Genomic DNA, 10637 nt, shown 5'->3' with positions numbered 1-10637 from the left:
CCAAGTGCCCGCTGAGGAACCTACATAGTCCAAGTGTCCGAAAGGGAACCTACGTATTCCAAGTGCCCTTTGGGGCACCTAGATAGTCCAAGTGCCCATAGGGAACATATATCGTCCAAGTGCCCTCTAGGGAACCTACATAGTCAAAGTGCCCGCTAGGGAACCTGCATTGTACAAGTGCCCTCTAGTTAACCTAGATAGTCCAAGTGCCCGCTAGTTAACCTAGATAGTCCAAGGGCCCGCTAGTTAACCTACAAAGTCCAAGTGCCCGATAGGGAACCTACATAGTCCAAGTGCCCAATGAGGAACCTACATAGTCCAAGTGCCCGATAGGGAATCTTCATATTCCAAGTGCCCGTTAGGGAACCCAGATAGTCCAAGTGCCCATGGGGAACCTACATAGTCCAAGTGCCCTCTAGGGAAGCTACATATTCATAGTGCCCGCTAGGGAACCTGCATTGTCCAAGTGCCCGCTAGTTAACCTAGATCGTCCAAGTGTCCGCTAGTAAACCTACATAGTCCAAGTTCCCGTTAGGTAACCTAGATAGGCCAAGTGCCTGCTAGTTAACCTACATAGTACAATGGCCCGCTAGTTGACATAGATAGTCCAAGTGCCCGCTAGTTAACCTAGATAGTCAAAGTGCCCGCTAGTTAACCTAAGTAGTACAAATGTCCAATAGGGATCCTACATAGTCCAAGTGCCCGCTAGGTAACCTAGATATTCCAAGTTCCGGTTTGCTAACCTAGATAGTCCAAGTGCCCGCTAGATAACCTACATAGTCCAAGTGCCCGCTAGGTAACCTTCATAGTCCAAGTGCCCGCTAGTTAACCTAGAGAGTCAAAGTGCCCGCTAGTTAACCTAAGTAGTACAAATGTCCAATAGGGATCCTACATAGTCCAAGTGCCCGCTAGGTAACCTAGATATTCCAAGTTCCGGTTTGCTAACCTAGATAGTCCAAGTGCCCGCTAGGTAACCTACATAGTCCAAGTGCCCATTCGTTAACCTAGATAGTCCAAGTGCCCGCTAGGTAACCTATACTGTCCAAGTGCCCGCTAGGTTACTTACATAGTCCAAGTGCACGTTCGTTAACTTAGATAGTCCAAGTCGCGGTAGGTAACCAACATAGTCCAAGGGCCGCAAGGTAACCTATATAGTCCAAGTGCCCGCTAGTTAACCTATAGTCCATGTGCCCTCTAGGTAACCTACATATTCCAAGTTCCCGCTAGGTAACCTATAGTCCTAGTGCCCGTTACCTAAGCTAGATAGTCCAAGTGCCCGTTAGGTTACCTATATTGTCCAAGTGCCCGCTAGTTAACCTACATAGTCCAAGGTCCGCTAGTTAACCTAGATATTCCAAGTGCCCGCTAGTTAACCTACATAGTCCAAGGGCCCTCTAGTTAACCTAGATAGTCAAAGTGACCACTAGAAGACGTACATAGTCCAAGTGCCCGCTAGGTAACCTAGATAGTCTAAGGGCCCGCTAGTTAACCTACATAGTCCAACTGCCCGATAGGGAACCTACATAGTCCAAGTGCCCGCTAAGGGACGAACATAGTCCAAGTGCCCGCTAGGGAACCTGCATAGTCCAAGTGCCCGCTAGGTAACCTAGATAGTCCAAGTGCCCGCTAGTTAACCTACATAGTCCAAGTGCCCGATGAGGAACCTACATAGTCCAAGTGTCCGAAAGGGAACCTACGTATTCCAAGTGCCCATTAGGGCACCTAGATAGTCCAAGTGCCCATAGGGAACCTATATCGTCCAAGTGCCCTCTAGGGAACCTACATAGTCAAAGTGCCCGCTAGGGAACCTGCATTGTACAAGTGCCCTCTAGTTTACCTAGATAGTCCAAGTGCCCGTTCGTTAACCTAGATAGTCCAAGTTCCTGTTAGCTAACCTACATAGTCCAAGTGTCCGTTCGTTAACCTAGATAGTTCAAGTGCCCGCTAGGTAACCTAGACAGTCCAAGTGCCTGCTAGGTAACCTACATAGTCTAAGTGCCCGCTAGGGACCTACATAGTCCAAGTGCCCGCTAGGTAACCTACATAGTCCAAGTGCCCGCTAAGGGACCTACATAGTCCAAGTGCCCGTTAGGGAACCTACATAGTCCAAGTGCCCTCTAGGGAACCTGCATCGTCCAAGTGCCCGCCAGTTAACATAGAGAGTCTAAGTCCCCGCTAGTTAACCTAGATAGTCCAAGTGCCCGCTAGTTAACCTAGATCGTCCAAGTGCCCGCTAGTTAACCTACATAGTCCAAGGTCCGTTAGTTAACCTAGATAGTCCAAGTGCCCTCTAGATAACCTACATAGTCCAAGGGCCCTCTAGTTAACCTCGATAGTCCAAGTGCCCGCTAGGGGACGTACATAGTCCAAGTGCCCGCTGGACAACCTAGATAGTCCAAGTGCCCGCTAGTTAACCTACAAAATCCAAGTGCCCGCTGAGGAACCTACATAGTCCAAGTGTGCGAAAGGGAACTTACGTATTCCAAGTGCCCGTTAGGGCACCTAGATAGTCCAAGTAACCATAGGGAACCTATATAGTCCAAGTGCCCTCTAGGGAACCTACATAGTCAAAGTGCCCGCTAGGGAACCTGCATTGTACAAGTGCCCTCTAGTTAACCTAGATAGTCCAAGTGCCCGCTAGGTAACCTAGATAGTCCAAGGGCCCGCTAGTTAACCTACATAGTCCAAGTGCCCAATGAGGAACCTAAATAGTCCAAGTGCCCGATAGGGAATCTTCATATTCCAAGTGCCCGTTAGGGAACCCAGATTGTCCAAGTGCCCATAGGGAACCTATATAGTCCAAGTTCCCTCTAGGGAAGCTACATATTCATAGTGCCCGCTAGTTAACCTAGATCGTCCAAGGGTCCGCTAGTAAACCTACATAGTCCAAGTTCCCGTTAGGTAACCTAGATAGGCCAAGTGCCCGCTAGTTAACCTACATAGTACAATGGCCCGCTAGTTGACCTAGATAGTCCAAGTGCCCGCTAGTTAACCTAGATAGTCAAAGTGCCCGCTAGTTAACCTAAGTAGTACAAATGTCCGATAGGGATCCTACATAGTCCAAGTGCCCGCTAGGTAACCTAGATATTCCAAGTTCCGGTTTGCTAACCTAGATAGTCCAAGTGCCCGCTAGGTAACCTACGTAGTCCAAGTGCCATTTGTTAACCTAGATAGTCCAAGTGCCTGCTAGGTAACCTATACTGTCCAAGTGCCCGCTAGGTTACTTACATAGTCCAAGTGCACTTTCGTTAACTTAGATAGTCCAAGTCGCGGTAGGTAACCAACATAGTCCAAGGGCCGCTAGGTAACCTATAAGTCCAAGTGCCCGCTAGTTAGCCTATAGTCCAAGTGCCCTCTAGGTAACCTACATATTCCAAGTTTCCGCTAGGTAACCTAGATAGTCCAAGTGCCCGTTACCTAACCTAGATAGTCCAAGTGCCCGTTAGGTTACCTACATAGTCCACGTGCCCGTTCGTTAACCTAGATAGTCCAATTGCCCGCTAGGTAACCTACATAGTCCAAGGGCCAGCTAGGTAACCTTTAGAATCAAAGTGCCCACTAGGTAATCTAGATAGTCCAGGTGCCCGTTAGGTAACCTAGATAGTCCAAGTGCCCGCTAGTTAACCTACATAGTCCAAGTGCCCGCTAGGTTACCTGCATAGTCCAAGTGCCCGTTAGGTAACCTAGATAGTACAAGTGCCCGCTAGGTAACCTACATAGTCCAAGTGCCCGCTAGGTAACCTAGATAGTCCAAGTACCCGTTAGCTAACCTAGATAGTCCAAGTGCCCGCTAGGTAACCTCCATAGTCCAAGTGCCCGCTAGGTAACCTCCATAGTCCAAGTGCCCGTTCATTAACCTAGATAGTCCAAGTTCCTGTTAGCTAACCTACATAGTCCAAGTGCCCGTTCGTTAACCTAGATAGTTCAAGTGCCCTCTAGGTAACCTAGACAGTCCAAGTGCCCGTTTGCTAACCTAGATTGTCAAAGGGCCCGCTAGTTAACCTACATAGTCCAAGGGCCCGCTAGTTAACCTAGATAGTCCAAGTGCCCGCTAGTTAACCTATATTGTCCAAGTCCCTGATGGGGAACCTACATAGTCCAAGTATCCGCTAGGTAACATACATAGTCCAAATGCCCGCTAGTAACGTACATAGTCCAAGTGTCCGTTAGGTAACCTAGATAGTCCAAATGCCCGCTAGGGAACCCACATAGCCCAAGTGCCCATTAGAGAACTTACATAATCAAAGCCCTGCTAGGGAACCTACATAGTCCAAGTGCCCGCTAGGGAACCTAGATAGTCCAAGTGCCCGTTAGTTAACCTAGATAGTCAAAGTGCCTGCTATGTAACCTAGATAGTCCAAATGCCTGCCAGGGTACCCACATAGTCCAACTGCCCGATAGGGAACCAACATAGTCCAAGTGCCCGCTAAGGAACCGACATAGTCAAAGTGACCACTAGGGAACCTACATAGTCCAAATGCCCATTAGGGTACCCACAGAGTCCAACTGCCCGATAGGGAACCTACATAGTCCAAGTGCCCGCTAGGTAACCTAGATAGTCCAAGTACCCGTTAGCTAACCTAGATAGTCCATGTGCCCGCTAGGTAACCTCCATAGTCCAAGTGCCCGCTAGGTAACCTCCATAGTCCAAGTGCCCGTTCATTAACCTAGATAGTCCAAGTTCCTGTTAGCTAACCTACATAGTCCAAGTGCCCGTTCGTTAACCTAGATAGTTCAAGTGCCCTCTGGGTAACCTAGACAGTCCAAGTGCCTGCTAGGTAACCTACATAGTCCAAGTGCCCGTTTGCTAACCTAGATCGTCAAAGGGCCCGCTAGTTAACCTACATAGTCCAAGGGCCCGCTAGTTAACTTAGATAGTCCAAGTGCCCGCTAGTTAACCTACATTGTCCAAGTCCCTGATGGGGAACCTACATAGTCCAAGTATCCGCTAGGTAACCTACATAGTCCAAATGCCCGCTAGTAACGTACATAGTCCAAGTGCCCGTTAGGTAACCTAGATAGTCCAAATGCCCGCTAGGGAACCCACATAGCCCAAGTGCCCATTAGAGAACTTACATAATCAAAGCCCTGCTAGGGAACCTACATAGTCCAAGTGCCCGCTAGGGAACCTAGATAGTCCAAGTACCCGTTAGCTAACCTAGATAGTCCAAGTGCCCGCTAGGTAACCTCCATAGTCCAAGTGCCCGCTAGGTAACCTCCATAGTCCAATTGCCCGTTCGTTAACCTATATAGTCCAAGTTCCTGTTGGCTAACCTACATAGTCCAAGTGTCCGTTCGTTAACCTAGATAGTTCAAGTGCCCGCTAGGTAACCTAGACAGTCCAAGTGCCTGCTAGGTAACCTACATAGTCTAAGTGCCCGCTAGGGATCTACATAGTCCAAGTGCCCGCTAGGTAACCTACATAGTCCAAGTGCCCGTTAGTTAACCTAGATAGTCAAAGTGCCTGCTAGGTAACCTAGATAGTCCAAATGCCTGCTAGGGTACCCACATAGTCCAACTGCCCGATAGGGAACCAACATAGTCCAAGTGCCCGCTAAGTGACCGACATAGTCCAAGTGACCGCTAGGGAACCTACATAGTCCAAATGCCCGTTAGGGTACCCACAGAGTCCAACTGCCCGATAGGGAACCAACATAGTCCAAGTGCCCGCTAAGGGACCTACATAGTCCAAGTGCCCGTTAGGGAACCTACATATTCCAAGTGCCCTCTAGGGAACCTGCTTCGTCCAAGTGCCCGCCAGTTAACATAGAGAGTCTAAGTTCCCGCTAGTTAACCTAGATAGTCCAAGTGCCTGCTAGTTAACCTAGATCGTCCAAGTGCCCGCTAGTTAACCTACATAGTCCAAGGTCCGTTAGTTATCCTAGATAGTCCAAGTGCCCTCTAGATAACCTAGATCGTCCAAGTGCCCGCTAGTTAATCTACATAGTCCAAGTGCCCGCTAGGGGACGTACATAGTCCAAGTGCCCGCTGGACAACCTAGATAGTCCAAGTGCCCGCTAGTTAACCTACATAGTCCAAGTGCCCGCTGAGAACCTACATAGTCCAAGTGTGCGAAAGGGAACCTACGTATTCCAAGTGCCCGTTAGGGCACCTAGATAGTCCAAGTAACCATAGGGAACCTATATAGTCCAAGTGCCCTCTATGGAACCTTCATAGTCAAAGTGCCCGCTAGGGAACCTGCATTGTACAAGTGCCCGCTAGTTTACCTAGATACTCCAAGTGCCCGCTAGGTAACCTAGATAGTCGAAGGGCCCGCTAGTTAACCTACATAGTCCAAGTGCCCGATAGGGAACTTACATAGTCCAAGTGCCTAATGAGGAACCTACATAATCCAAGTGCCCGATAGGGAATCTTCATATTCCAAGTGCCCGTTAGGGAACCCAGATAGTCCAAGTGCCCATAGGGAACTTATATGGTCCAAGTGCCCTCTAGGGAAGCTACATATTCATAGTGCCCGCTAGGGAACCTGCATTGTCCAAGTGCCCGCTAGTTAACCAAGATTGTCCAAGTGTCCGCTAGTAAACCTACATAGTCCAAGTTCCCGTTAGGTAACCTAGATAGGCCAAGTGCCCGCAAAGTAACCTACATAGTCCAAGTGCCCGCTAGGTAACCTACATAGTCCAAGTGCCCGTTAGTTAACCTAGATAGTCAAAGTGCCTGCTAGGCAACCTAGATAGTCCAAATGCCTGCTAGGGTACCCACATAGTCCAACTGCCCAATAGGGAACCAACATAGTCCAAGTGCCCGCTAAGGGACCGACATAGTCCAAGTGACCGCTAGGGAACCTACATAGTCCAAATGCCCGTTAGGGTACCCACAGAGTCCAACTGCCCGATAGGGAACCTACATAGTCCAAGTGCCCGCTAGGTAACCTAGATAGTCCAAGTACCCGTTAGCTAACCTAGATAGTCCAAGTGCCCGCTAGGTAACCTCCATAGTCCAAGTGCCCGCTAGGTAACCTCCATAGTCCAAGTGCCCGTTCATTAACCTAGATAGTCCTAGTTCCTGTTAGCTAACCTACATAGTCCAAGTGCCCGTTCGTTAACCTAGATAGTTCAAGTGCCCTCTAGGTAACCTAGACAGTCCAAGTGCCTGCTAGGTAACCTACATAGTCCAAGTGCCCGTTTGCTAACCTAGATCGTCAAAGGGCCCGCTAGTTAACCTACATAGTCCAAGGGCCCGCTAGTTAACCAAGATTGTCCAAGTGTCCCCTAGTAAACCAAGATTGTCCAAGTGTCCGCTAGTAAACCTACATAGTCCAAGTTCCCATTAGGTAACCTAGATAGGCCAAGTGCCCGCAAAGTAACCTACATAGTCCAAGTGCCCGCTAGGTAACCTAGATATTCCAAGTTCCGGTTTACTAACCTAGATAGTCCAAGTGCCCGCTAGGTAACCTACATAGTCCAAGTGCCCATTCATTAAACTAGATAGTCCAAGTGCCCGCTAGGTAACCTATACTGTCCAAGTGCCCGCTAGGTTACCTACATAGTCCAAGTGCACGTTCGTTAACTTAGATAGTCCAAGTTGCGCTAGGTAACATACATAGACCAAGGGCCCGCTAGGTAACCTATATAGTCCAAGTGCCCGCTAGTTAAACTATAGTCCAAGTGCCCGCTAGGTAACCTACATATTCCAAGTTCCCGCTAGGTAACCTAGATAGTCCAAGTGCCCGTTACCTAACCTAGATATTCCAAGTGCCCATTAGGTTACCTACATAGTCCACGTCCCTGTTCGTTAACCTAGATAGTCCAAGTGCCCGCTAAGTAACCTACATAGTCCAAGTGCCCGCTAATTAACCTACATAGTCCAAGTGCCCGTTAGGTAACCTAGACAGTCCAAGTGCCCGCTAGGTAACCTCCATAGTCCAAGTGCCTGCTAATTAACCTATATAGTCCAAGTGCCCGCTAGGGAACCTGCATCGTCCAAGTGCCCGCTAGTTAATCTAGATAGTCCAAGGGTCCGCTAGTAAACCTACATAGTCCAAGTTCCCGTTAGGTAACCTAGATAGGCCAAGTGCCCGCTAGTTAACCTACATAGTACAATGGCCCGCTAGTTGACCTAGATAGTCCAAGTGCCCGCTAGTTAACCTAGATAGTCAAAGTGCCCGCTAGTTAACCTAAGTAGTACAAATGTCCAATAGGGATCCTACATAATCCAAGTGCCCGCTAGGTAACCTAGATATTCCAAGTTCCGGTTTGCTAACCTAGATAGTCCAAGTGCCCGCTAGGTAACCTATACTGTCCAAGTGCCCGCTAGGTTACTTACATAGTCCAAGTGCACGTTCGTTAACTTAGATAGTCCAAGTCGCGGTAGGTAACCAACATAGTCTAAGGGCCGCTAGGTAACCTATATAGTCCAAGTGCCCGCTAGTTAACCTATAGTCCATGTGCCCTCTAGGTAACTTAAACAGTCCAAGTGCCCGCTAGGTTACCTGCATAGTCCAAGTGCCCGTTAGGTAACCTAGATAGTCCAAGTGCCCGCTGGGTAACCTCCATAGTCCAAGTGCCCGCTAGGTAACATCCATAGTCCAAGTGCCCGTTCGTTAACCTAGATAGTCCAAGTTCCTGTTAGCTAACCTACATAGTCCAAGTGCCCGTTCGTTAACCTAGATAGTTCAAGTGCCCGCTAGGTAACCTAGACAGTCCAAGTGCCTGATAGGTAACCTACATAGTCCAAGTGCCCGTTTGCTAACCTAGATCGTCAAAGGGCCCGCTAGTTAACCTACATAGTCCAAGGGCCCGCTAGTTAACCTAGATAGTCCAAGTGCCCGCTAGTTAACCTACATTGTCCAAGTCCCTGATGGGGAACCTACATAGTCCAAGTATCCGCTAGGTAACCTACATAGTCCAAATGCCCACTAGTAACGTACGTAGTCCAAATGCCCGTTAGGTAACCTAGATAGTCCAAATGCCCGCTAGGGAACCTACATAGCCCAAGTGCCCGCTAGGTAACCTACATAGTCCAAATGCCCGCTAGAAACCTACATAGTCCAAGTGCAAGAAGGGAACCTACATAATCCAAGTGCCCGCTAGGGAACCTACATAGTCCAAATGCCCGTTAGGTAACCTAGATAGTCCAAATGCCCGCTAGGGTACCCAAATAGTCTAAGTGCCCGCGAGGTAACCTACATAGTCCAAGTGCCGATTCATTAACCTAGATTTTCCAAGTGCCCTCTAGGTAACCTAGACTGTCCAAGTGCCCGCTTGTTACCTACATAGTCCACGTGCCCGTTCGTTAACCTAGATAGTACAAGAGCCCGCTACTTAACCTACATAGTGCAAGGGCCCGCTAGTTAACCTAGATAGTCCAAGTGCCCGCTAGTTAACCTACATTGTCCAAGTCCCTGATGGGGAACCTACATAGTCCAAGTATCCGCTAGGTAACCTACATAGTCCAAATGCCCGCTAGTAACGTACATAGTCCAAGTGCCCGTTAGGTAACCTAGATAGTCCAAATGCCCGCTAGGGAACCCACATAGTCCAAGTGCCCGTTAGAGAACTTACATAGTCAAAGCCCTGCTAGGGAACCTACATAGTCCAAGTGCCTGCTAGGTAACCTAGATAGTCCAAGTACCCGTTAGCTAACCTAGATAGTCCAAGTGCCTGCTAGGTAACCTACATAGTCCAAGTGCCCGCTAGGTAACCTCCATAGTCCAAGTGCCCGTTCGTTAACCTAGATAGTCCAAGTTCCTGTTAGCTAACCTACATAGTCCAAGTGCCCGTTCGTTAACCTAGATAGTTCAAGTGCCCGCTAGGTAACCTAGACAGTCCAAGTGCCTGCTAGGTAACCTACATAGTCCAAGTGCCCGCTAGGGAACCTACATAGTCCAAGTGCCCGTTAGTTAACCTAGATAGTCAAAGTGCCTGCTAGGTAACCTAGATAGTCCAAATGCCTGCTAGGGTACCCACATAGTCCAACTGCCCGATAGGGAACCAACATAGTCCAAGTGCCCGCTAAGGGACCGACATAGTCCAAGTGACCGCTAGGGAACCTACATAGTCCAAATGCCCGTTAGGGTACCCACAGAGTCCAACTGCCCGATAGGGAACCAACATAGTCCAAGTGCCCGCTAAGGGACCTACATAGTCCAAGTGCCCGTTAGGGAACCTACATAGTCCAAGTGCCCTCTAGGGAACCTGCATCGTCCAAGTGCCCGCCAGTTAACATAGAGAGTCTAAGTTCCCGCTAGTTAACCTAGATAGTCCAAGTGCCTGCTAGTTAACCTAGATCGTCCAAGTGCCGGCTAGTTAACCTACATAGTCCAAGGTCCGTTAGTTAACCTAGATAGTCCAAGTGCCCTCTAGATAACCTAGATCGTCCAAGTGCCCGCTAGTTAACCTACATAGTCCAAGTGCCCGCTAGGGGACGTACATAGTCCAAGTGCCTGCTGGACAACCTAGATAGTCCAAGTGCCCGCTAGTTAACCTACATAGTCCAAGTGCCCGCTGAGGAACCTACATAGTCCAAGTGTGCGAAAGGGAACCTACGTATTCCAAGTGCCCGTTAGGGCACCTAGATAGTCCAAGTAACCATAGGGAACCTATATAGTCCAAGTGCCCTCTATGGAACCTTCATAGTCAAAGTGCCCGCTAGGGAACCTGCATTGTACAAGTGCC

The sequence above is a fragment of the Tenrec ecaudatus genome (assembly GCF_050624435.1).
Source record: "Tenrec ecaudatus isolate mTenEca1 chromosome 4 unlocalized genomic scaffold, mTenEca1.hap1 SUPER_4_unloc_2, whole genome shotgun sequence".
NCBI lineage: Eukaryota > Metazoa > Chordata > Mammalia > Afrosoricida > Tenrecidae > Tenrec > Tenrec ecaudatus.
The sequence above is the reverse complement of the archived record's forward strand: the minus strand, read 5'-3'. Positions refer to the sequence as shown.